The following is a 26,654-nucleotide window of genomic DNA, read 5'->3' on the forward strand; positions in this document are numbered from 1 at the left end:
TTGTGCTACATCACAACTTTTTTCTACAAACTATGCAAGTTTTTTCACTGTCCCCGGTTTGATTCTCCATGTGCATAGAAAGGGTTTGCTAGAAAGTTGCTCGACTGTATTTGTAGGTCACCAATCACGTTGTGGACTCCTTAAATGTTCTTCAAGTATGGGAAAACGGAGTCCACACTTAAAAAAAAAAAAAAAAAAAAAAGCAATGTCATCTGTGACTGTATATGAAAATTGTGACCTGGTGTGACGTGAAACTGACGTCAAGTTTCACAGGTTTGGGGGATTAGCTCAAGTGGTAGAGCGCTCGCTTAGCATGCGAGAGGTAGCGGGATCGATGCCCGCATTCTCCAATGCTACCATTGGATTCCTTTTTCGCAGAGTTGAATGAATCATTTTTACCATCTGCCCGTGGCACCCACGGCCAAACCTAGGAGGCTTTCGACAGTGGCCAAAACAATCCTTCGATAGCTCAGCTGGTAGAGCGGAGGACTGTAGCTCTAAATTAGCAATCCTTAGGTCGCTGGTTCAATTTCGGCTCGAAGGAAGTTTTGTTTATCTTATCTCATACAGAAAGTTTTTCTCCAGTTTGCCTCGTGAATTCAAAACATAGTCAGCAAAATGGCTTTTACATGAGAGAGATGCTCAGCACCAATGCAAAAACTTCTCCAACTGTGCAACGTCTCTGGGTGGACTGCAAAAGGGTGCGACGTCCCTGGGTGGACTCGAACCACCAACCTTTCGGTTAACAGCCGAACGCGCTAACCGATTGCGCCACAGAGACCCAATGGACCACAATTTTTGCCTGCACCTTAAGCAAGGTCAGACACCGTTTCTTCAAATGATTTTCAACAATATGACTAAAGGAAACAGAAAAAAACAAAGAAATAATTGCAAAACACCAAGAATAATCTAGTTGCCAACAGATAAGAAATGGCTGATAAATTACACGACACAGACCAGAAGGCAGACAGTAATTAGACTTCGACTCTAAGCATCCAACACTACGAGCAGAGTGGCGCAGCGGAAGCGTGCTGGGCCCATAACCCAGAGGTTGATGGATCGAAACCATCCTCAGCTAAAAGGTTGTGTTTTATACTTTTCATCATTACATTGCATCCAAATGCTTCTGTCAACAGAAAGTTTAGTGTTATTGCAGAAAATGTCAAAAAAACGTACACTTCCGAAAGCGTTGGTGGTATAGTGGTGAGCATAGCTGCCTTCCAAGCAGTTGACCCGGGTTCGATTCCCGGCCAACGCATGTCTTGCTTTTCACCATTGGTGTTGCATTTATTCTCTTTTAATGTTTTGTGTTAAGGCTCATGCTCTACTCTCTTCTTACAGTTTAGCAACCACAGAAAGGAGGAAAAAAAAAGACCAGGAGGCCTTCACGACCTCTCAGCATTTTCGATAAACAAACCAACCCATAAAAGTTCAACGGTTCTCCTTGGGATTGTGCTACATCACAACTTTTTTCTACAAACTATGCAAGTTTTTTCACTGTCCCCGGTTTGATTCTCCATGTGCATAGAAAGGGTTTGCTAGAAAGTTGCTCGACTGTATTTGTAGGTCACCAATCACGTTGTGGACTCCTTAAATGTTCTTCAAGTATGGGAAAACGGAGTCCACACTTAAAAAAAAAAAAAAAAAAAAAAGCAATGTCATCTGTGACTGTATATGAAAATTGTGACCTGGTGTGACGTGAAACTGACGTCAAGTTTCACAGGTTTGGGGGATTAGCTCAATTGGTAGAGCGCTCGCTTAGCATGCGAGAGGTAGCGGGATCGATGCCCGCATTCTCCAATGCTACCATTGGATTCCTTTTTCGCAGAGTTGAATGAATCATTTTTACCATCTGCCCGTGGCACCCACGGCCAAACCTAGGAGGCTTTCGACAGTGGCCAAAACAATCCTTCGATATCTCAGCTGGTAGAGCGGAGGACTGTAGCTCTAAATTAGCAATCCTTAGGTCGCTGGTTCAATTTCGGCTCGAAGGAAGTTTTGTTTATCTTATCTCATACAGAAAGTTTTTCTCCAGTTTGCCTCGTGAATTCAAAACATAGTCAGCAAAATGGCTTTTACATGAGAGAGATGCTCAGCACCAATGCAAAAACTTCTCCAACTGTGCAACGTCTCTGGGTGGACTGCAAAAGGGTGCGACGTCCCTGGGTGGACTCGAACCACCAACCTTTCGGTTAACAGCCAAACGCGCTAACCGATTGCGCCACAGAGACCCAATGGACCACAATTTTTGCCTGCACCTTAAGCAAGGTCAGACACCGTTTCTTCAAATGATTTTCAACAATATGACTAAAGGAAACAGAAAAAAACAAAGAAATAATTGCAAAACACCAAGAATAATCTAGTTGCCAACAGATAAGAAATGGCTGATAAATTACACGACACAGACCAGAAGGCAGACAGTAATTAGACTTCGACTCTAAGCATCCAACACTACGAGCAGAGTGGCGCAGCGGAAGCGTGCTGGGCCCATAACCCAAAGGTCGATGGATTGAAACCATCCTCTGCTAAAAGGTTGTGTTTTATACTTTTCATCATTACATTGCATCCAAATGCTTCTGTCAACAGAAAGTTTAGTGTTATTGCAGAAAATGTCAAAAAAAGTACACTTCCGAAAGCGTTGGTGGTATAGTGGTGAGCATAGCTGCCTTCCAAGCAGTTGACCCGGGTTCGATTCCCGGCCAACGCATGTCTTGCTTTTCACCATTGGTGTTGCATTTATTCTCTTTTAATGTTTTGTGTTAAGGCTCATGCTCTACTCTCTTCTTACAGTTTAGCAACCACAGAAAGGAGGAAAAAAAAAGACCAGGAGGCCTTCACGACCTCTCAGCATTTTCGATAAACAAACCAACCCATAAAAGTTCAACGGTTCTCCTTGGGATTGTGCTACATCACAACTTTTTTCTACAAACTATGCAAGTTTTTTCACTGTCCCCGGTTTGATTCTCCATGTGCATAGAAAGGGTTTGCTAGAAAGTTGCTCGACTGTATTTGTAGGTCACCAATCACGTTGTGGACTCCTTAAATGTTCTTCAAGTATGGGAAAACGGAGTCCACACTTAAAAAAAAAAAAAAAAAAAAAAAAGCAATGTCATCTGTGACTGTATATGAAAATTGTGACCTGGTGTGACGTGAAACTGACGTCAAGTTTCACAGGTTTGGGGGATTAGCTCAATTGGTAGAGCGCTCGCTTAGCATGCGAGAGGTAGCGGGATCGATGCCCGCATTCTCCAATGCTACCATTGGATTCCATTTTCGCAGAGTTGAATGAATCATTTTTACCATCTGCCCGTGGCACCCACGGCCAAACCTAGGAGGCTTTCGACAGTGGCCAAAACAATCCTTCGATAGCTCAGCTGGTAGAGCGGAGGACTGTAGCTCTAAATTAGCAATCCTTAGGTCGCTGGTTCAATTCCGGCTCGAAGGAAGTTTTGTTTATCTTATCTCATACAGAAAGTTTTTCTCCAGTTTGCCTCGTGAATTCAAAACATAGTCAGCAAAATGGCTTTTACATGAGAGAGATGCTCAGCACCAATGCAAAAACTTCTCCAACTGTGCAACGTCTCTGGGTGGACTGCAAAAGGGTGCGACGTCCCTGGGTGGACTCGAACCACCAACCTTTCGGTTAACAGCCAAACGCGCTAACCGATTGCGCCACAGAGACCCAATGGACCACAATTTTTGCCTGCACCTTAAGCAAGGTCAGACACCGTTTCTTCAAATGATTTTCAACAATATGACTAAAGGAAACAGAAAAAAACAAAGAAATAATTGCAAAACACCAAGAATAATCTAGTTGCCAACAGAGAAGAAATGGCTGATAAATTACACGACACAGACCAGAAGGCAGACAGTAATTAGACTTCGACTCTAAGCATCCAACACTACGAGCAGAGTGGCGCAGCGGAAGCGTGCTGGGCCCATAACCCAAAGGTCGATGGATTGAAACCATCCTCTGCTAAAAGGTTGTGTTTTATACTTTTCATCATTACATTGCATCCAAATGCTTCTGTCAACAGAAAGTTTAGTGTTATTGCAGAAAATGTCAAAAAAAGTACACTTCCGAAAGCGTTGGTGGTATAGTGGTGAGCATAGCTGCCTTCCAAGCAGTTGACCCGGGTTCGATTCCCGGCCAACGCATGTCTTGCTTTTCACCATTGGTGTTGCATTTATTCTCTTTTAATGTTTTGTGTTAAGGCTCATGCTCTACTCTCTTCTTACAGTTTAGCAACCACAGAAAGGAGGAAAAAAAAAGACCAGGAGGCCTTCACGACCTCTCAGCATTTTCGATAAACAAACCAACCCATAAAAGTTCAACGGTTCTCCTTGGGATTGTGCTACATCACAACTTTTTTCTACAAACTATGCAAGTTTTTTCACTGTCCCCGGTTTGATTCTCCATGTGCATAGAAAGGGTTTGCTAGAAAGTTGCTCGACTGTATTTGTAGGTCACCAATCACGTTGTGGACTCCTTAAATGTTCTTCAAGTATGGGAAAACGGAGTCCACACTTAAAAAAAAAAAAAAAAAAAAAAAAGCAATGTCATCTGTGACTGTATATGAAAATTGTGACCTGGTGTGACGTGAAACTGACGTCAAGTTTCACAGGTTTGGGGGATTAGCTCAATTGGTAGAGCGCTCGCTTAGCATGCGAGAGGTAGCGGGATCGATGCCCGCATTCTCCAATGCTACCATTGGATTCCATTTTCGCAGAGTTGAATGAATCATTTTTACCATCTGCCCGTGGCACCCACGGCCAAACCTAGGAGGCTTTCGACAGTGGCCAAAACAATCCTTCGATAGCTCAGCTGGTAGAGCGGAGGACTGTAGCTCTAAATTAGCAATCCTTAGGTCGCTGGTTCAATTCCGGCTCGAAGGAAGTTTTGTTTATCTTATCTCATACAGAAAGTTTTTCTCCAGTTTGCCTCGTGAATTCAAAACATAGTCAGCAAAATGGCTTTTACATGAGAGAGATGCTCAGCACCAATGCAAAAACTTCTCCAACTGTGCAACGTCTCTGGGTGGACTGCAAAAGGGTGCGACGCCCCTGGGTGGACTCGAACCACCAACCTTTCGGTTAACAGCCGAACGCGCTAACCGATTGCGCCACAGAGACCCAATGGACCACAATTTTTGCCTGCACCTTAAGCAAGGTCAGACACCGTTTCTTCAAATGATTTTCAACAATATGACTAAAGGAAACAGAAAAAAACAAAGAAATAATTGCAAAACACCAAGAATAATCTAGTTGCCAACAGATAAGAAATGGCTGATAAATTACACGACACAGACCAGAAGGCAGACAGTAATTAGACTTCGACTCTAAGCATCCAACACTACGAGCAGAGTGGCGCAGCGGAAGCGTGCTGGGCCCATAACCCAGAGGTCGATGGATCGAAACCATCCTCTGCTAAAAGGTTGTGTTTTATACTTTTCATCATTACATTGCATCCAAATGCTTCTGTCAACAGAAAGTTTAGTGTTATTGCAGAAAATGTCAAAAAAACGTACACTTCCGAAAGCGTTGGTGGTATAGTGGTGAGCATAGCTGCCTTCCAAGCAGTTGACCCGGGTTCGATTCCCGGCCAACGCATGTCTTGCTTTTCACCATTGGTGTTGCATTTATTCTCTTTTAATGTTTTGTGTTAAGGCTCATGCTCTACTCTCTTCTTACAGTTTAGCAACCACAGAAAGGAGGAAAAAAAAAGACCAGGAGGCCTTCACGACCTCTCAGCATTTTCGATAAACAAACCAACCCATAAAAGTTCAACGGTTCTCCTTGGGATTGTGCTACATCACAACTTTTTTCTACAAACTATGCAAGTTTTTTCACTGTCCGCGGTTTGATTCTCCATGTGCATAGAAAGGGTTTGCTAGAAAGTTGCTCGACTGTATTTGTAGGTCACCAATCACGTTGTGGACTCCTTAAATGTTCTTCAAGTATGGGAAAACGGAGTCCACACTTAAAAAAAAAAAAAAAAAAAAAAGCAATGTCATCTGTGACTGTATATGAAAATTGTGACCTGGTGTGACGTGAAACTGACGTCAAGTTTCACAGGTTTGGGGGATTAGCTCAAGTGGTAGAGCGCTCGCTTAGCATGCGAGAGGTAGCGGGATCGATGCCCGCATTCTCCAATGCTACCATTGGATTCCTTTTTCGCAGAGTTGAATGAATCATTTTTACCATCTGCCCGTGGCACCCACGGCCAAACCTAGGAGGCTTTCGACAGTGGCCAAAACAATCCTTCGATAGCTCAGCTGGTAGAGCGGAGGACTGTAGCTCTAAATTAGCAATCCTTAGGTCGCTGGTTCAATTTCGGCTCGAAGGAAGTTTTGTTTATCTTATCTCATACAGAAAGTTTTTCTCCAGTTTGCCTCGTGAATTCAAAACATAGTCAGCAAAATGGCTTTTACATGAGAGAGATGCTCAGCACCAATGCAAAAACTTCTCCAACTGTGCAACGTCTCTGGGTGGACTGCAAAAGGGTGCGACGTCCCTGGGTGGACTCGAACCACCAACCTTTCGGTTAACAGCCGAACGCGCTAACCGATTGCGCCACAGAGACCCAATGGACCACAATTTTTGCCTGCACCTTAAGCAAGGTCAGACACCGTTTCTTCAAATGATTTTCAACAATATGACTAAAGGAAACAGAAAAAAACAAAGAAATAATTGCAAAACACCAAGAATAATCTAGTTGCCAACAGATAAGAAATGGCTGATAAATTACACGACACAGACCAGAAGGCAGACAGTAATTAGACTTCGACTCTAAGCATCCAACACTACGAGCAGAGTGGCGCAGCGGAAGCGTGCTGGGCCCATAACCCAGAGGTCGATGGATCGAAACCATCCTCTGCTAAAAGGTTGTGTTTTATACTTTTCATCATTACATTGCATCCAAATGCTTCTGTCAACAGAAAGTTTAGTGTTATTGCAGAAAATGTCAAAAAAACGTACACTTCCGAAAGCGTTGGTGGTATAGTGGTGAGCATAGCTGCCTTCCAAGCAGTTGACCCGGGTTCGATTCCCGGCCAACGCATGTCTTGCTTTTCACCATTGGTGTTGCATTTATTCTCTTTTAATGTTTTGTGTTAAGGCTCATGCTCTACTCTCTTCTTACAGTTTAGCAACCACAGAAAGGAGAAAAAAAAAAGACCAGGAGGCCTTCACGACCTCTCAGCATTTTCGATAAACAAACCAACCCATAAAAGTTCAACGGTTCTCCTTGGGATTGTGCTACATCACAACTTTTTTCTACAAACTATGCAAGTTTTTTCACTGTCCCCGGTTTGATTCTCCATGTGCATAGAAAGGGTTTGCTAGAAAGTTGCTCGACTGTATTTGTAGGTCACCAATCACGTTGTGGACTCCTTAAATGTTCTTCAAGTATGGGAAAACGGAGTCCACACTTAAAAAAAAAAAAAAAAAAAAAAAAAGCAATGTCATCTGTGACTGTATATGAAAATTGTGACCTGGTGTGACGTGAAACTGACGTCAAGTTTCACAGGTTTGGGGGATTAGCTCAAGTGGTAGAGCGCTCGCTTAGCATGCGAGAGGTAGCGGGATCGATGCCCGCATTCTCCAATGCTACCATTGGATTCCTTTTTCGCAGAGTTGAATGAATAATTTTTACCATCTGCCCGTGGCACCCACGGCCAAACCTAGGAGGCTTTCGACAGTGGCCAAAACAATCCTTCGATAGCTCAGCTGGTAGAGCGGAGGACTGTAGCTCTAAATTAGCAATCCTTAGGTCGCTGGTTCAATTCCGGCTCGAAGGAAGTTTTGTTTATCTTATCTCATACAGAAAGTTTTTCTCCAGTTTGCCTCGTGAATTCAAAACATAGTCAGCAAAATGGCTTTTACATGAGAGAGATGCTCAGCACCAATGCAAAAACTTCTCCAACTGTGCAACGTCTCTGGGTGGACTGCAAAAGGGTGCGACGTCCCTGGGTGGACTCGAACCACCAACCTTTCGGTTAACAGCCGAACGCGCTAACCGATTGTGCCACAGAGACCCAATGGACCACAATTTTTGCCTGCACCTTAAGCAAGGTCAGACACCGTTTCTTCAAATGATTTTCAACAATATGACTAAAGGAAACAGAAAAAAACAAAGAAATAATTGCAAAACACCAAGAATAATCTAGTTGCCAACAGATAAGAAATGGCTGATAAATTACACGACACAGACCAGAAGGCAGACAGTAATTAGACTTCGACTCTAAGCATCCAACACTACGAGCAGAGTGGCGCAGCGGAAGCGTGCTGGGCCCATAACCCAGAGGTCGATGGATCGAAACCATCCTCTGCTAAAAGGTTGTGTTTTATACTTTTCATCATTACATTGCATCCAAATGCTTCTGTCAACAGAAAGTTTAGTGTTATTGCAGAAAATGTCAAAAAAACGTACACTTCCGAAAGCGTTGGTGGTATAGTGGTGAGCATAGCTGCCTTCCAAGCAGTTGACCCGGGTTCGATTCCCGGCCAACGCATGTCTTGCTTTTCACCATTGGTGTTGCATTTATTCTCTTTTAATGTTTTGTGTTAAGGCTCATGCTCTACTCTCTTCTTACAGTTTAGCAACCACAGAAAGGAGGAAAAAAAAAGACCAGGAGGCCTTCACGACCTCTCAGCATTTTCGATAAACAAACCAACCCATAAAAGTTCAACGGTTCTCCTTGGGATTGTGCTACATCACAAATTTTTTCTACAAACTATGCAAGTTTTTTCACTGTCCCCGGTTTGATTCTCCATGTGCATAGAAAGGGTTTGCTAGAAAGTTGCTCGACTGTATTTGTAGGTCACCAATCACGTTGTGGACTCCTTAAATGTTCTTCAAGTATGGGAAAACGGAGTCCACACTTAAAAAAAAAAAAAAAAAAAAAAGCAATGTCATCTGTGACTGTATATGAAAATTGTGACCTGGTGTGACGTGAAACTGACGTCAAGTTTCACAGGTTTGGGGGATTAGCTCAATTGGTAGAGCGCTCGCTTAGCATGCGAGAGGTAGCGGGATCGATGCCCGCATTCTCCAATGCTACCATTGGATTCCTTTTTCGCAGAGTTGAATGAATCATTTTTACCATCTGCCCGTGGCACCCACGGCCAAACCTAGGAGGCTTTCGACAGTGGCCAAAACAATCCTTCGATATCTCAGCTGGTAGAGCGGAGGACTGTAGCTCTAAATTAGCAATCCTTAGGTCGCTGGTTCAATTTCGGCTCGAAGGAAGTTTTGTTTATCTTATCTCATACAGAAAGTTTTTCTCCAGTTTGCCTCGTGAATTCAAAACATAGTCAGCAAAATGGCTTTTACATGAGAGAGATGCTCAGCACCAATGCAAAAACTTCTCCAACTGTGCAACGTCTCTGGGTGGACTGCAAAAGGGTGCGACGTCCCTGGGTGGACTCGAACCACCAACCTTTCGGTTAACAGCCAAACGCGCTAACCGATTGCGCCACAGAGACCCAATGGACCACAATTTTTGCCTGCACCTTAAGCAAGGTCAGACACCGTTTCTTCAAATGATTTTCAACAATATGACTAAAGGAAACAGAAAAAAACAAAGAAATAATTGCAAAACACCAAGAATAATCTAGTTGCCAACAGATAAGAAATGGCTGATAAATTACACGACACAGACCAGAAGGCAGACAGTAATTAGACTTCGCCTCTAAGCATCCAACACTACGAGCAGAGTGGCGCAGCGGAAGCGTGCTGGGCCCATAACCCAAAGGTCGATGGATCGAAACCATCCTCTGCTAAAAGGTTGTGTTTTATACTTTTCATCATTACATTGCATCCAAATTCTTCTGTCAACAGAAAGTTTAGTGTTATTGCAGAAAATGTCAAAAACAGTACACTTCCGAAAGCGTTGGTGGTATAGTGGTGAGCATAGCTGCCTTCCAAGCAGTTGACCCGGGTTCGATTCCCGGCCAACGCATGTCTTGCTTTTCACCATTGGTGTTGCATTTATTCTCTTTTAATGTTTTGTGTTAAGGCTCATGCTCTACTCTCTTCTTACAGTTTAGCAACCACAGAAAGGAGGAAAAAAAAAGACCAGGAGGCCTTCACGACCTCTCAGCATTTTCGATAAACAAACCAACCCATAAAAGTTCAACGGTTCTCCTTGGGATTGTGCTACATCACAACTTTTTTCTACAAACTATGCAAGTTTTTTCACTGTCCCCGGTTTGATTCTCCATGTGCATAGAAAGGGTTTGCTAGAAAGTTGCTCGACTGTATTTGTAGGTCACCAATCACGTTGTGGACTCCTTAAATGTTCTTCAAGTATGGGAAAACGGAGTCCACACTTAAAAAAAAAAAAAAAAAAAAAAAGCAATGTCATCTGTGACTGTATATGAAAATTGTGACCTGGTGTGACGTGAAACTGACGTCAAGTTTCACAGGTTTGGGGGATTAGCTCAATTGGTAGAGCGCTCGCTTAGCATGCGAGAGGTAGCGGGATCGATGCCCGCATTCTCCAATGCTACCATTGGATTCCATTTTCGCAGAGTTGAATGAATCATTTTTACCATCTGCCCGTGGCACCCACGGCCAAACCTAGGAGGCTTTCGACAGTGGCCAAAACAATCCTTCGATAGCTCAGCTGGTAGAGCGGAGGACTGTAGCTCTAAATTAGCAATCCTTAGGTCGCTGGTTCAATTCCGGCTCGAAGGAAGTTTTGTTTATCTTATCTCATACAGAAAGTTTTTCTCCAGTTTGCCTCGTGAATTCAAAACATAGTCAGCAAAATGGCTTTTACATGAGAGAGATGCTCAGCACCAATGCAAAAACTTCTCCAACTGTGCAACGTCTCTGGGTGGACTGCAAAAGGGTGCGACGCCCCTGGGTGGACTCGAACCACCAACCTTTCGGTTAACAGCCGAACGCGCTAACCGATTGCGCCACAGAGACCCAATGGACCACAATTTTTGCCTGCACCTTAAGCAAGGTCAGACACCGTTTCTTCAAATGATTTTCAACAATATGACTAAAGGAAACAGAAAAAAACAAAGAAATAATTGCAAAACACCAAGAATAATCTAGTTGCCAACAGATAAGAAATGGCTGATAAATTACACGACACAGACCAGAAGGCAGACAGTAATTAGACTTCGACTCTAAGCATCCAACACTACGAGCAGAGTGGCGCAGCGGAAGCGTGCTGGGCCCATAACCCAAAGGTCGATGGATCGAAACCATCCTCTGCTAAAAGGTTGTGTTTTATACTTTTCATCATTACATTGCATCCAAATTCTTCTGTCAACAGAAAGTTTAGTGTTATTGCAGAAAATGTCAAAAACAGTACACTTCCGAAAGCGTTGGTGGTATAGTGGTGAGCATAGCTGCCTTCCAAGCAGTTGACCCGGGTTCGATTCCCGGCCAACGCATGTCTTGCTTTTCACCATTGGTGTTGCATTTATTCTCTTTTAATGTTTTGTGTTAAGGCTCATGCTCTACTCTCTTCTTACAGTTTAGCAACCACAGAAAGGAGGAAAAAAAAAGACCAGGAGGCCTTCACGACCTCTCAGCATTTTCGATAAACAAACCAACCCATAAAAGTTCAACGGTTCTCCTTGGGATTGTGCTACATCACAACTTTTTTCTACAAACTATGCAAGTTTTTTCACTGTCCCCGGTTTGATTCTCCATGTGCATAGAAAGGGTTTGCTAGAAAGTTGCTCGACTGTATTTGTAGGTCACCAATCACGTTGTGGACTCCTTAAATGTTCTTCAAGTATGGGAAAACGGAGTCCACACTTAAAAAAAAAAAAAAAAAAAGCAATGTCATCTGTGACTGTATATGAAAATTGTGACCTGGTGTGACGTGAAACTGACGTCAAGTTTCACAGGTTTGGGGGATTAGCTCAAGTGGTAGAGCGCTCGCTTAGCATGCGAGAGGTAGCGGGATCGATGCCCGCATTCTCCAATGCTACCATTGGATTCCTTTTTCGCAGAGTTGAATGAATCATTTTTACCATCTGCCCGTGGCACCCACGGCCAAACCTAGGAGGCTTTCGACAGTGGCCAAAACAATCCTTCGATAGCTCAGCTGGTAGAGCGGAGGACTGTAGCTCTAAATTAGCAATCCTTAGGTCGCTGGTTCAATTTCGGCTCGAAGGAAGTTTTGTTTATCTTATCTCATACAGAAAGTTTTTCTCCAGTTTGCCTCGTGAATTCAAAACATAGTCAGCAAAATGGCTTTTACATGAGAGAGATGCTCAGCACCAATGCAAAAACTTCTCCAACTGTGCAACGTCTCTGGGTGGACTGCAAAAGGGTGCGACGTCCCTGGGTGGACTCGAACCACCAACCTTTCGGTTAACAGCCGAACGCGCTAACCGATTGCGCCACAGAGACCCAATGGACCACAATTTTTGCCTGCACCTTAAGCAAGGTCAGACACCGTTTCTTCAAATGATTTTCAACAATATGACTAAAGGAAACAGAAAAAAACAAAGAAATAATTGCAAAACACCAAGAATAATCTAGTTGCCAACAGATAAGAAATGGCTGATAAATTACACGACACAGACCAGAAGGCAGACAGTAATTAGACTTCGACTCTAAGCATCCAACACTACGAGCAGAGTGGCGCAGCGGAAGCGTGCTGGGCCCATAACCCAGAGGTCGATGGATCGAAACCATCCTCTGCTAAAAGGTTGTGTTTTATACTTTTCATCATTACATTGCATCCAAATGCTTCTGTCAACAGAAAGTTTAGTGTTATTGCAGAAAATGTCAAAAAAACGTACACTTCCGAAAGCGTTGGTGGTATAGTGGTGAGCATAGCTGCCTTCCAAGCAGTTGACCCGGGTTCGATTCCCGGCCAACGCATGTCTTGCTTTTCACCATTGGTGTTGCATTTATTCTCTTTTAATGTTTTGTGTTAAGGCTCATGCTCTACTCTCTTCTTACAGTTTAGCAACCACAGAAAGGAGGAAAAAAAAAGACCAGGAGGCCTTCACGACCTCTCAGCATTTTCGATAAACAAACCAACCCATAAAAGTTCAACGGTTCTCCTTGGGATTGTGCTACATCACAAATTTTTTCTACAAACTATGCAAGTTTTTTCACTGTCCCCGGTTTGATTCTCCATGTGCATAGAAAGGGTTTGCTAGAAAGTTGCTCGACTGTATTTGTAGGTCACCAATCACGTTGTGGACTCCTTAAATGTTCTTCAAGTATGGGAAAACGGAGTCCACACTTAAAAAAAAAAAAAAAAAAAAAAAAGCAATGTCATCTGTGACTGTATATGAAAATTGTGACCTGGTGTGACGTGAAACTGACGTCAAGTTTCACAGGTTTGGGGGATTAGCTCAAGTGGTAGAGCGCTCGCTTAGCATGCGAGAGGTAGCGAGATCGATGCCCGCATTCTCCAATGCTACCATTGGATTCCTTTTTCGCAGAGTTGAATGAATCATTTTTACCATCTGCCCGTGGCACCCACGGCCAAACCTAGGAGGCTTTCGACAGTGGTCAAAACAATCCTTCGATAGCTCAGCTGGTAGAGCGGAGGACTGTAGCTCTAAATTAGCAATCCTTAGGTTGCTGGTTCAATTTCGGCTCGAAGGAAGTTTTGTTTATCTTATCTCATACAGAAAGTTTTTCTCCAGTTTGCCTCGTGAATTCAAAACATAGTCAGCAAAATGGCTTTTACATGAGAGAGATGCTCAGCACCAATGCAAAAACTTCTCCAACTGTGCAACGTCTCTGGGTGGACTGCAAAAGGGTGCGACGTCCCTGGGTGGACTCGAACCACCAACCTTTCGGTTAACAGCCGAACGCGCTAACCGATTGCGCCACAGAGACCCAATGGACCACAATTTTTGCCTGCACCTTAAGCAAGGTCAGACACCGTTTCTTCAAATGATTTTCAACAATATGACTAAAGGAAACAGAAAAAAACAAAGAAATAATTGCAAAACACCAAGAATAATCTAGTTGCCAACAGATAAGAAATGGCTGATAAATTACACGACACAGACCAGAAGGCAGACAGTAATTAGACTTCGACTCTAAGCATCCAACACTACGAGCAGAGTGGCGCAGCGGAAGCGTGCTGGGCCCATAACCCAGAGGTTGATGGATCGAAACCATCCTCAGCTAAAAGGTTGTGTTTTATACTTTTCATCATTACATTGCATCCAAATGCTTCTGTCAACAGAAAGTTTAGTGTTATTGCAGAAAATGTCAAAAAAACGTACACTTCCGAAAGCGTTGGTGGTATAGTGGTGAGCATAGCTGCCTTCCAAGCAGTTGACCCGGGTTCGATTCCCGGCCAACGCATGTCTTGCTTTTCACCATTGGTGTTGCATTTATTCTCTTTTAATGTTTTGTGTTAAGGCTCATGCTCTACTCTCTTCTTACAGTTTAGCAACCACAGAAAGGAGGAAAAAAAAAGACCAGGAGGCCTTCACGACCTCTCAGCATTTTCGATAAACAAACCAACCCATAAAAGTTCAACGGTTCTCCTTGGGATTGTGCTACATCACAACTTTTTTCTACAAACTATGCAAGTTTTTTCACTGTCCCCGGTTTGATTCTCCATGTGCATAGAAAGGGTTTGCTAGAAAGTTGCTCGACTGTATTTGTAGGTCACCAATCACGTTGTGGACTCCTTAAATGTTCTTCAAGTATGGGAAAACGGAGTCCACACTTAAAAAAAAAAAAAAAAAAAAAAAGCAATGTCATCTGTGACTGTATATGAAAATTGTGACCTGGTGTGACGTGAAACTGACGTCAAGTTTCACAGGTTTGGGGGATTAGCTCAATTGGTAGAGCGCTCGCTTAGCATGCGAGAGGTAGCGGGATCGATGCCCGCATTCTCCAATGCTACCATTGGATTCCTTTTTCGCAGAGTTGAATGAATCATTTTTACCATCTGCCCGTGGCACCCACGGCCAAACCTAGGAGGCTTTCGACAGTGGCCAAAACAATCCTTCGATATCTCAGCTGGTAGAGCGGAGGACTGTAGCTCTAAATTAGCAATCCTTAGGTCGCTGGTTCAATTTCGGCTCGAAGGAAGTTTTGTTTATCTTATCTCATACAGAAAGTTTTTCTCCAGTTTGCCTCGTGAATTCAAAACATAGTCAGCAAAATGGCTTTTACATGAGAGAGATGCTCAGCACCAATGCAAAAACTTCTCCAACTGTGCAACGTCTCTGGGTGGACTGCAAAAGGGTGCGACGTCCCTGGGTGGACTCGAACCACCAACCTTTCGGTTAACAGCCAAACGCGCTAACCGATTGCGCCACAGAGACCCAATGGACCACAATTTTTGCCTGCACCTTAAGCAAGGTCAGACACCGTTTCTTCAAATGATTTTCAACAATATGACTAAAGGAAACAGAAAAAAACAAAGAAATAATTGCAAAACACCAAGAATAATCTAGTTGCCAACAGATAAGAAATGGCTGATAAATTACACGACACAGACCAGAAGGCAGACAGTAATTAGACTTCGACTCTAAGCATCCAACACTACGAGCAGAGTGGCGCAGCGGAAGCGTGCTGGGCCCATAACCCAGAGGTTGATGGATCGAAACCATCCTCAGCTAAAAGGTTGTGTTTTATACTTTTCATCATTACATTGCATCCAAATGCTTCTGTCAACAGAAAGTTTAGTGTTATTGCAGAAAATGTCAAAAAAACGTACACTTCCGAAAGCGTTGGTGGTATAGTGGTGAGCATAGCTGCCTTCCAAGCAGTTGACCCGGGTTCGATTCCCGGCCAACGCATGTCTTGCTTTTCACCATTGGTGTTGCATTTATTCTCTTTTAATGTTTTGTGTTAAGGCTCATGCTCTACTCTCTTCTTACAGTTTAGCAACCACAGAAAGGAGGAAAAAAAAAGACCAGGAGGCCTTCACGACCTCTCAGCATTTTCGATAAACAAACCAACCCATAAAAGTTCAACGGTTCTCCTTGGGATTGTGCTACATCACAACTTTTTTCTACAAACTATGCAAGTTTTTTCACTGTCCCCGGTTTGATTCTCCATGTGCATAGAAAGGGTTTGCTAGAAAGTTGCTCGACTGTATTTGTAGGTCACCAATCACGTTGTGGACTCCTTAAATGTTCTTCAAGTATGGGAAAACGGAGTCCACACTTAAAATAAAAAAAAAAAAAAAAAAGCAATGTCATCTGTGACTGTATATGAAAATTGTGACCTGGTGTGACGTGAAACTGACGTCAAGTTTCACAGGTTTGGGGGATTAGCTCAATTGGTAGAGCGCTCGCTTAGCATGCGAGAGGTAGCGGGATCGATGCCCGCATTCTCCAATGCTACCATTGGATTCCTTTTTCGCAGAGTTGAATGAATCATTTTTACCATCTGCCCGTGGCACCCACGGCCAAACCTAGGAGGCTTTCGACAGTGGCCAAAACAATCCTTCGATATCTCAGCTGGTAGAGCGGAGGACTGTAGCTCTAAATTAGCAATCCTTAGGTCGCTGGTTCAATTTCGGCTCGAAGGAAGTTTTGTTTATCTTATCTCATACAGAAAGTTTTTCTCCAGTTTGCCTCGTGAATTCAAAACATAGTCAGCAAAATGGCTTTTACATGAGAGAGATGCTCAGCACCAATGCAAAAACTTCTCCAACTGTGCAACGTCTCTGGGTGGACTGCAAAAGGGTGCGACGTCCCTGGGTGGACTCGAACCACCAACCTTTCGGTTAACAGCCAAACGCGCTAACCGATTGCGCCACAGAGACCCAATGGACCACAATTTTTGCCTGCACCTTAAGCAAGGTCAGACACCGTTTCTTCAAATGATTTTCAACAATATGACTAAAGGAAACAGAAAAAAACAAAGAAATAATTGCAAAACACCAAGAATAATCTAGTTGCCAACAGATAAGAAATGGCTGATAAATTACACGACACAGACCAGAAGGCAGACAGTAATTAGACTTCGACTCTAAGCATCCAACACTACGAGCAGAGTGGCGCAGCGGAAGCGTGCTGGGCCCATAACCCAAAGGTCGATGGATCGAAACCATCCTCTGCTAAAAGGTTGTGTTTTATACTTTTCATCATTACATTGCATCCAAATGCTTCTGTCAACAGAAAGTTTAGTGTTATTGCAGAAAATGTCAAAAAAAGTACACTTCCGAAAGCGTTGGTGGTATAGTGGTGAGCATAGCTGCCTTCCAAGCAGTTGACCCGGGTTCGATTCCCGGCCAACGCATGTCTTGCTTTTCACCATTGGTGTTGCATTTATTCTCTTTTAATGTTTTGTGTTAAGGCTCATGCTCTACTCTCTTCTTACAGTTTAGCAACCACAGAAAGGAGGAAAAAAAAAGACCAGGAGGCCTTCACGACCTCTCAGCATTTTCGATAAACAAACCAACCCATAAAAGTTCAACGGTTCTCCTTGGGATTGTGCTACATCACAACTTTTTTCTACAAACTATGCAAGTTTTTTCACTGTCCCCGGTTTGATTCTCCATGTGCATAGAAAGGGTTTGCTAGAAAGTTGCTCGACTGTATTTGTAGGTCACCAATCACGTTGTGGACTCCTTAAATGTTCTTCAAGTATGGGAAAACGGAGTCCACACTTAAAAAAAAAAAAAAAAAAAAAAAAGCAATGTCATCTGTGACTGTATATGAAAATTGTGACCTGGTGTGACGTGAAACTGACGTCAAGTTTCACAGGTTTGGGGGATTAGCTCAATTGGTAGAGCGCTCGCTTAGCATGCGAGAGGTAGCGGGATCGATGCCCGCATTCTCCAATGCTACCATTGGATTCCATTTTCGCAGAGTTGAATGAATCATTTTTACCATCTGCCCGTGGCACCCACGGCCAAACCTAGGAGGCTTTCGACAGTGGCCAAAACAATCCTTCGATAGCTCAGCTGGTAGAGCGGAGGACTGTAGCTCTAAATTAGCAATCCTTAGGTCGCTGGTTCAATTCCGGCTCGAAGGAAGTTTTGTTTATCTTATCTCATACAGAAAGTTTTTCTCCAGTTTGCCTCGTGAATTCAAAACATAGTCAGCAAAATGGCTTTTACATGAGAGAGATGCTCAGCACCAATGCAAAAACTTCTCCAACTGTGCAACGTCTCTGGGTGGACTGCAAAAGGGTGCGACGCCCCTGGGTGGACTCGAACCACCAACCTTTCGGTTAACAGCCGAACGCGCTAACCGATTGCGCCACAGAGACCCAATGGACCACAATTTTTGCCTGCACCTTAAGCAAGGTCAGACACCGTTTCTTCAAATGATTTTCAACAATATGACTAAAGGAAACAGAAAAAAACAAAGAAATAATTGCAAAACACCAAGAATAATCTAGTTGCCAACAGATAAGAAATGGCTGATAAATTACACGACACAGACCAGAAGGCAGACAGTAATTAGACTTCGACTCTAAGCATCCAACACTACGAGCAGAGTGGCGCAGCGGAAGCGTGCTGGGCCCATAACCCAAAGGTCGATGGATTGAAACCATCCTCTGCTAAAAGGTTGTGTTTTATACTTTTCATCATTACATTGCATCCAAATGCTTCTGTCAACAGAAAGTTTAGTGTTATTGCAGAAAATGTCAAAAAAAGTACACTTCCGAAAGCGTTGGTGGTATAGTGGTGAGCATAGCTGCCTTCCAAGCAGTTGACCCGGGTTCGATTCCCGGCCAACGCATGTCTTGCTTTTCACCATTGGTGTTGCATTTATTCTCTTTTAATGTTTTGTGTTAAGGCTCATGCTCTACTCTCTTCTTACAGTTTAGCAACCACAGAAAGGAGGAAAAAAAAAGACCAGGAGGCCTTCACGACCTCTCAGCATTTTCGATAAACAAACCAACCCATAAAAGTTCAACGGTTCTCCTTGGGATTGTGCTACATCACAACTTTTTTCTACAAACTATGCAAGTTTTTTCACTGTCCCCGGTTTGATTCTCCATGTGCATAGAAAGGGTTTGCTAGAAAGTTGCTCGACTGTATTTGTAGGTCACCAATCACGTTGTGGACTCCTTAAATGTTCTTCAAGTATGGGAAAACGGAGTCCACACTTAAAAAAAAAAAAAAAAAAAAAAAAGCAATGTCATCTGTGACTGTATATGAAAATTGTGACCTGGTGTGACGTGAAACTGACGTCAAGTTTCACAGGTTTGGGGGATTAGCTCAATTGGTAGAGCGCTCGCTTAGCATGCGAGAGGTAGCGGGATCGATGCCCGCATTCTCCAATGCTACCATTGGATTCCATTTTCGCAGAGTTGAATGAATCATTTTTACCATCTGCCCGTGGCACCCACGGCCAAACCTAGGAGGCTTTCGACAGTGGCCAAAACAATCCTTCGATAGCTCAGCTGGTAGAGCGGAGGACTGTAGCTCTAAATTAGCAATCCTTAGGTCGCTGGTTCAATTCCGGCTCGAAGGAAGTTTTGTTTATCTTATCTCATACAGAAAGTTTTTCTCCAGTTTGCCTCGTGAATTCAAAACATAGTCAGCAAAATGGCTTTTACATGAGAGAGATGCTCAGCACCAATGCAAAAACTTCTCCAACTGTGCAACGTCTCTGGGTGGACTGCAAAAGGGTGCGACGTCCCTGGGTGGACTCGAACCACCAACCTTTCGGTTAACAGCCAAACGCGCTAACCGATTGCGCCACAGAGACCCAATGGACCACAATTTTTGCCTGCACCTTAAGCAAGGTCAGACACCGTTTCTTCAAATGATTTTCAACAATATGACTAAAGGAAACAGAAAAAAACAAAGAAATAATTGCAAAACACCAAGAATAATCTAGTTGCCAACAGATAAGAAATGGCTGATAAATTACACGACACAGACCAGAAGGCAGACAGTAATTAGACTTCGACTCTAAGCATCCAACACTACGAGCAGAGTGGCGCAGCGGAAGCGTGCTGGGCCCATAACCCAGAGGTCGATGGATCGAAACCATCCTCTGCTAAAAGGTTGTGTTTTATACTTTTCATCATTACATTGCATCCAAATGCTTCTGTCAACAGAAAGTTTAGTGTTATTGCAGAAAATGTCAAAAAAACGTACACTTCCGAAAGCGTTGGTGGTATAGTGGTGAGCATAGCTGCCTTCCAAGCAGTTGACCCGGGTTCGATTCCCGGCCAACGCATGTCTTGCTTTTCACCATTGGTGTTGCATTTATTCTCTTTTAATGTTTTGTGTTAAGGCTCATGCTCTACTCTCTTCTTACAGTTTAGCAACCACAGAAAGGAGGAAAAAAAAAGACCAGGAGGCCTTCACGACCTCTCAGCATTTTCGATAAACAAACCAACCCATAAAAGTTCAACGGTTCTCCTTGGGATTGTGCTACATCACAACTTTTTTCTACAAACTATGCAAGTTTTTTCACTGTCCCCGGTTTGATTCTCCATGTGCATAGAAAGGGTTTGCTAGAAAGTTGCTCGACTGTATTTGTAGGTCACCAATCACGTTGTGGACTCCTTAAATGTTCTTCAAGTATGGGAAAACGGAGTCCACACTTAAAAAAAAAAAAAAAAAAAAAAAAAGCAATGTCATCTGTGACTGTATATGAAAATTGTGACCTGGTGTGACGTGAAACTGACGTCAAGTTTCACAGGTTTGGGGGATTAGCTCAAGTGGTAGAGCGCTCGCTTAGCATGCGAGAGGTAGCGGGATCGATGCCCGCATTCTCCAATGCTACCATTGGATTCCTTTTTCGCAGAGTTGAATGAATAATTTTTACCATCTGCCCGTGGCACCCACGGCCAAACCTAGGAGGCTTTCGACAGTGGCCAAAACAATCCTTCGATAGCTCAGCTGGTAGAGCGGAGGACTGTAGCTCTAAATTAGCAATCCTTAGGTCGCTGGTTCAATTCCGGCTCGAAGGAAGTTTTGTTTATCTTATCTCATACAGAAAGTTTTTCTCCAGTTTGCCTCGTGAATTCAAAACATAGTCAGCAAAATGGCTTTTACATGAGAGAGATGCTCAGCACCAATGCAAAAACTTCTCCAACTGTGCAACGTCTCTGGGTGGACTGCAAAAGGGTGCGACGTCCCTGGGTGGACTCGAACCACCAACCTTTCGGTTAACAGCCGAACGCGCTAACCGATTGTGCCACAGAGACCCAATGGACCACAATTTTTGCCTGCACCTTAAGCAAGGTCAGACACCGTTTCTTCAAATGATTTTCAACAATATGACTAAAGGAAACAGAAAAAAACAAAGAAATAATTGCAAAACACCAAGAATAATCTAGTTGCCAACAGATAAGAAATGGCTGATAAATTACACGACACAGACCAGAAGGCAGACAGTAATTAGACTTCGACTCTAAGCATCCAACACTACGAGCAGAGTGGCGCAGCGGAAGCGTGCTGGGCCCATAACCCAGAGGTCGATGGATCGAAACCATCCTCTGCTAAAAGGTTGTGTTTTATACTTTTCATCATTACATTGCATCCAAATGCTTCTGTCAACAGAAAGTTTAGTGTTATTGCAGAAAATGTCAAAAAAACGTACACTTCCGAAAGCGTTGGTGGTATAGTGGTGAGCATAGCTGCCTTCCAAGCAGTTGACCCGGGTTCGATTCCCGGCCAACGCATGTCTTGCTTTTCACCATTGGTGTTGCATTTATTCTCTTTTAATGTTTTGTGTTAAGGCTCATGCTCTACTCTCTTCTTACAGTTTAGCAACCACAGAAAGGAGGAAAAAAAAAGACCAGGAGGCCTTCACGACCTCTCAGCATTTTCGATAAACAAACCAACCCATAAAAGTTCAACGGTTCTCCTTGGGATTGTGCTACATCACAAATTTTTTCTACAAACTATGCAAGTTTTTTCACTGTCCCCGGTTTGATTCTCCATGTGCATAGAAAGGGTTTGCTAGAAAGTTGCTCGACTGTATTTGTAGGTCACCAATCACGTTGTGGACTCCTTAAATGTTCTTCAAGTATGGGAAAACGGAGTCCACACTTAAAAAAAAAAAAAAAAAAAAAAGCAATGTCATCTGTGACTGTATATGAAAATTGTGACCTGGTGTGACGTGAAACTGACGTCAAGTTTCACAGGTTTGGGGGATTAGCTCAAGTGGTAGAGCGCTCGCTTAGCATGCGAGAGGTAGCGAGATCGATGCCCGCATTCTCCAATGCTACCATTGGATTCCTTTTTCGCAGAGTTGAATGAATCATTTTTACCATCTGCCCGTGGCACCCACGGCCAAACCTAGGAGGCTTTCGACAGTGGCCAAAACAATCCTTCGATAGCTCAGCTGGTAGAGCGGAGGACTGTAGCTCTAAATTAGCAATCCTTAGGTCGCTGGTTCAATTCCGGCTCGAAGGAAGTTTTGTTTATCTTATCTCATACAGAAAGTTTTTCTCCAGTTTGCCTCGTGAATTCAAAACATAGTCAGCAAAATGGCTTTTACATGAGAGAGATGCTCAGCACCAATGCAAAAACTTCTCCAACTGTGCAACGTCTCTGGGTGGACTGCAAAAGGGTGCGACGTCCCTGGGTGGACTCGAACCACCAACCTTTCGGTTAACAGCCGAACGCGCTAACCGATTGCGCCACAGAGACCCAATGGACCACAATTTTTGCCTGCACCTTAAGCAAGGTCAGACACCGTTTCTTCAAATGATTTTCAACAATATGACTAAAGGAAACAGAAAAAAACAAAGAAATAATTGCAAAACACCAAGAATAATCTAGTTGCCAACAGATAAGAAATGGCTGATAAATTACACGACACAGACCAGAAGGCAGACAGTAATTAGACTTCGACTCTAAGCATCCAACACTACGAGCAGAGTGGCGCAGCGGAAGCGTGATGGGCCCATAACCCAGAGGTCGGTGGATCGAAACCATCCTCTGCTAAAAGGTTGTGTTTTATACTTTTCATCATTACATTGCATCCAAATGCTTCTGTCAACAGAAAGTTTAGTGTTATTGCAGAAAATGTCAAAAAAACGTACACTTCCGAAAGCGTTGGTGGTATAGTGGTGAGCATAGCTGCCTTCCAAGCAGTTGACCCGGGTTCGATTCCCGGCCAACGCATGTCTTGCTTTTCACCATTGGTGTTGCATTTATTCTCTTTTAATGTTTTGTGTTAAGGCTCATGCTCTACTCTCTTCTTACAGTTTAGCAACCACAGAAAGGAGGAAAAAAAAAGACCAGGAGGCCTTCACGACCTCTCAGCATTTTCGATAAACAAACCAACCCATAAAAGTTCAACGGTTCTCCTTGGGATTGTGCTACATCACAACTTTTTTCTACAAACTATGCAAGTTTTTTCACTGTCCCCGGTTTGATTCTCGATGTGCATAGAAAGGGTTTGCTAGAAAGTTGCTCGACTGTATTTGTAGGTCACCAATCACTTTGTGGACTCCTTAAATGTTCTTCAAGTATGGGAAAACGGAGTCCACACTTAAAAAAAAAAAAAAAAAAAAAAGCAATGTCATCTGTGACTGTATATGAAAATTGTGACCTGGTGTGACGTGAAACTGACGTCAAGTTTCACAGGTTTGGGGGATTAGCTCAAGTGGTAGAGCGCTCGCTTAGCATGCGAGAGGTAGCGGGATCGATGCCCGCATTCTCCAATGCTACCATTGGATTCCTTTTTCGCAGAGTTGAATGAATCATTTTTACCATCTGCCCGTGGCACCCACGGCCAAACCTAGGAGGCTTTCGACAGTGGCCAAAACAATCTTTCGATAGCTCAGCTGGTAGAGTGGAGGACTGTAGCTCTAAATTAGCAATCCTTAGGTCGCTGGTTCAGTTCCGGCTCGAAGGAAGTTTTGTTTATCTTATCTCATACAGAAAGTTTTTCTCCAGTTTGCCTCGTGAATTCAAAACATAGTCAGCAAAATGGCTTTTACATGAGAGAGATGCTCAGCACCAATGCAAAAACTTCTCCAACTGTGCAACGTCTCTGGGTGGACTGCAAAAGGGTGCGACGTCCCTGGGTGGACTCGAACCACCAACCTTTCGGTTAACAGCCGAACGCGCTAACCGATTGCGCCACAGAGACCCAATGGACCACAATTTTTGCCTGCACCTTAAGCAAGGTCAGACACCGTTTCTTCAAATGATTTTCAACAATATGACTAAAGGAAACAGAAAAAAACAAAGAAATAATTGCAAAACACCAAGAATAATCTAGTTGCCAACAGATAAGAAATGGCTGATAAATTACACGACACAGACCAGAAGGCAGACAGTAATTAGACTTCGACTCTAAGCATCCAACACTACGAGCAGAGTGGCGCAGCGGAAGCGTGCTGGGCCCATAACCCAGAGGTCGATGGATCGAAACCATCCTCTGCTAAAAGGTTGTGTTTTATACTTTTCATCATTACATTGCATCCAAATGCTTCTGTCAACAGAAAGTTTAGTGTTATTGCAGAAAATGTCAAAAAAACGTACACTTCCGAAAGCGTTGGTGGTATAGTGGTGAGCATAGCTGCCTTCCAAGCAGTTGACCCGGGTTCGATTCCCGGCCAACGCATGTCTTGCTTTTCACCATTGGTGTTGCATTTATTCTCTTTTAATGTTTTGTGTTAAGGCTCATGCTCTACTCTCTTCTTACAGTTTAGCAACCACAGAAAGGAGGAAAAAAAAAGACCAGGAGGCCTTCACGACCTCTCAGCATTTTCGATAAACAAACCAACCCATAAAAGTTCAACGGTTCTCCTTGGGATTGTGCTACATCACAAATTTTTTCTACAAACTATGCAAGTTTTTTCACTGTCCCCGGTTTGATTCTCCATGTGCATAGAAAGGGTTTGCTAGAAAGTTGCTCGACTGTATTTGTAGGTCACCAATCACGTTGTGGACTCCTTAAATGTTCTTCAAGTATGGGAAAACGGAGTCCACACTTAAAAAAAAAAAAAAAAAAAAAAGCAATGTCATCTGTGACTGTATATGAAAATTGTGACCTGGTGTGACGTGAAACTGACGTCAAGTTTCACAGGTTTGGGGGATTAGCTCAAGTGGTAGAGCGCTCGCTTAGCATGCGAGAGGTAGCGAGATCGATGCCCGCATTCTCCAATGCTACCATTGGATTCCTTTTTCGCAGAGTTGAATGAATCATTTTTACCATCTGCCCGTGGCACCCACGGCCAAACCTAGGAGGCTTTCGACAGTGGCCAAAACAATCCTTCGATAGCTCAGCTGGTAGAGCGGAGGACTGTAGCTCTAAATTAGCAATCCTTAGGTCGCTGGTTCAATTCCGGCTCGAAGGAAGTTTTGTTTATCTTATCTCATACAGAAAGTTTTTCTCCAGTTTGCCTCGTGAATTCAAAACATAGTCAGCAAAATGGCTTTTACATGAGAGAGATGCTCAGCACCAATGCAAAAACTTCTCCAACTGTGCAACGTCTCTGGGTGGACTGCAAAAGGGTGCGACGTCCCTGGGTGGACTCGAACCACCAACCTTTCGGTTAACAGCCGAACGCGCTAACCGATTGCGCCACAGAGACCCAATGGACCACAATTTTTGCCTGCACCTTAAGCAAGGTCAGACACCGTTTCTTCAAATGATTTTCAACAATATGACTAAAGGAAACAGAAAAAAACAAAGAAATAATTGCAAAACACCAAGAATAATCTAGTTGCCAACAGATAAGAAATGGCTGATAAATTACACGACACAGACCAGAAGGCAGACAGTAATTAGACTTCGACTCTAAGCATCCAACACTACGAGCAGAGTGGCGCAGCGGAAGCGTGATGGGCCCATAACCCAGAGGTCGGTGGATCGAAACCATCCTCTGCTAAAAGGTTGTGTTTTATACTTTTCATCATTACATTGCATCCAAATGCTTCTGTCAACAGAAAGTTTAGTGTTATTGCAGAAAATGTCAAAAAAACGTACACTTCCGAAAGCGTTGGTGGTATAGTGGTGAGCATAGCTGCCTTCCAAGCAGTTGACCCGGGTTCGATTCCCGGCCAACGCATGTCTTGCTTTTCACCATTGGTGTTGCATTTATTCTCTTTTAATGTTTTGTGTTAAGGCTCATGCTCTACTCTCTTCTTACAGTTTAGCAACCACAGAAAGGAGGAAAAAAAAAGACCAGGAGGCCTTCACGACCTCTCAGCATTTTCGATAAACAAACCAACCCATAAAAGTTCAACGGTTCTCCTTGGGATTGTGCTACATCACAACTTTTTTCTACAAACTATGCAAGTTTTTTCACTGTCCCCGGTTTGATTCTCGATGTGCATAGAAAGGGTTTGCTAGAAAGTTGCTCGACTGTATTTGTAGGTCACCAATCACTTTGTGGACTCCTTAAATGTTCTTCAAGTATGGGAAAACGGAGTCCACACTTAAAAAAAAAAAAAAAAAAAAAAGCAATGTCATCTGTGACTGTATATGAAAATTGTGACCTGGTGTGACGTGAAACTGACGTCAAGTTTCACAGGTTTGGGGGATTAGCTCAAGTGGTAGAGCGCTCGCTTAGCATGCGAGAGGTAGCGGGATCGATGCCCGCATTCTCCAATGCTACCATTGGATTCCTTTTTCGCAGAGTTGAATGAATCATTTTTACCATCTGCCCGTGGCACCCACGGCCAAACCTAGGAGGCTTTCGACAGTGGCCAAAACAATCTTTCGATAGCTCAGCTGGTAGAGTGGAGGACTGTAGCTCTAAATTAGCAATCCTTAGGTCGCTGGTTCAGTTCCGGCTCGAAGGA

General features: G+C 43.4%; 9 non-coding genes across 9 annotated transcripts; all 9 read left to right on the forward strand.

The window, feature by feature from the left end:
• The first annotated feature begins 1,727 nt into the window (after window positions 1-1,727).
• TRNAA-AGC (transfer RNA alanine (anticodon AGC)) lies at window positions 1,728-1,800 on the forward strand. Its single transcript has one exon. It is a non-coding gene; the product is annotated as a tRNA-Ala (tRNA).
• Window positions 1,801-3,178: 1,378 nt separating this feature from the next.
• Window positions 3,179-3,251, forward strand: TRNAA-AGC (transfer RNA alanine (anticodon AGC)). The gene has a single exon. It is a non-coding gene; the product is annotated as a tRNA-Ala (tRNA).
• A 1,378-nt stretch (window positions 3,252-4,629) lies between these two features.
• On the forward strand, window positions 4,630-4,702 carry TRNAA-AGC (transfer RNA alanine (anticodon AGC)). The gene has a single exon. It is a non-coding gene; the product is annotated as a tRNA-Ala (tRNA).
• A 4,280-nt stretch (window positions 4,703-8,982) lies between these two features.
• TRNAA-AGC (transfer RNA alanine (anticodon AGC)) lies at window positions 8,983-9,055 on the forward strand. Its single transcript has one exon. It is a non-coding gene; the product is annotated as a tRNA-Ala (tRNA).
• Window positions 9,056-10,432: 1,377 nt separating this feature from the next.
• TRNAA-AGC (transfer RNA alanine (anticodon AGC)) lies at window positions 10,433-10,505 on the forward strand. Its single transcript has one exon. It is a non-coding gene; the product is annotated as a tRNA-Ala (tRNA).
• A 4,276-nt stretch (window positions 10,506-14,781) lies between these two features.
• TRNAA-AGC (transfer RNA alanine (anticodon AGC)) lies at window positions 14,782-14,854 on the forward strand. Its single transcript has one exon. It is a non-coding gene; the product is annotated as a tRNA-Ala (tRNA).
• Window positions 14,855-16,232: 1,378 nt separating this feature from the next.
• Window positions 16,233-16,305, forward strand: TRNAA-AGC (transfer RNA alanine (anticodon AGC)). Its single transcript has one exon. It is a non-coding gene; the product is annotated as a tRNA-Ala (tRNA).
• Window positions 16,306-17,683: 1,378 nt separating this feature from the next.
• TRNAA-AGC (transfer RNA alanine (anticodon AGC)) lies at window positions 17,684-17,756 on the forward strand. Its single transcript has one exon. It is a non-coding gene; the product is annotated as a tRNA-Ala (tRNA).
• Window positions 17,757-19,134: 1,378 nt separating this feature from the next.
• TRNAA-AGC (transfer RNA alanine (anticodon AGC)) lies at window positions 19,135-19,207 on the forward strand. The gene has a single exon. It is a non-coding gene; the product is annotated as a tRNA-Ala (tRNA).
• Window positions 19,208-26,654: the final 7,447 nt, after the last annotated feature.

Source organism: Ranitomeya variabilis, chromosome 2 (assembly GCF_051348905.1).
Source record: "Ranitomeya variabilis isolate aRanVar5 chromosome 2, aRanVar5.hap1, whole genome shotgun sequence".
In the NCBI taxonomy this organism is placed as follows: domain Eukaryota; kingdom Metazoa; phylum Chordata; class Amphibia; order Anura; family Dendrobatidae; genus Ranitomeya; species Ranitomeya variabilis.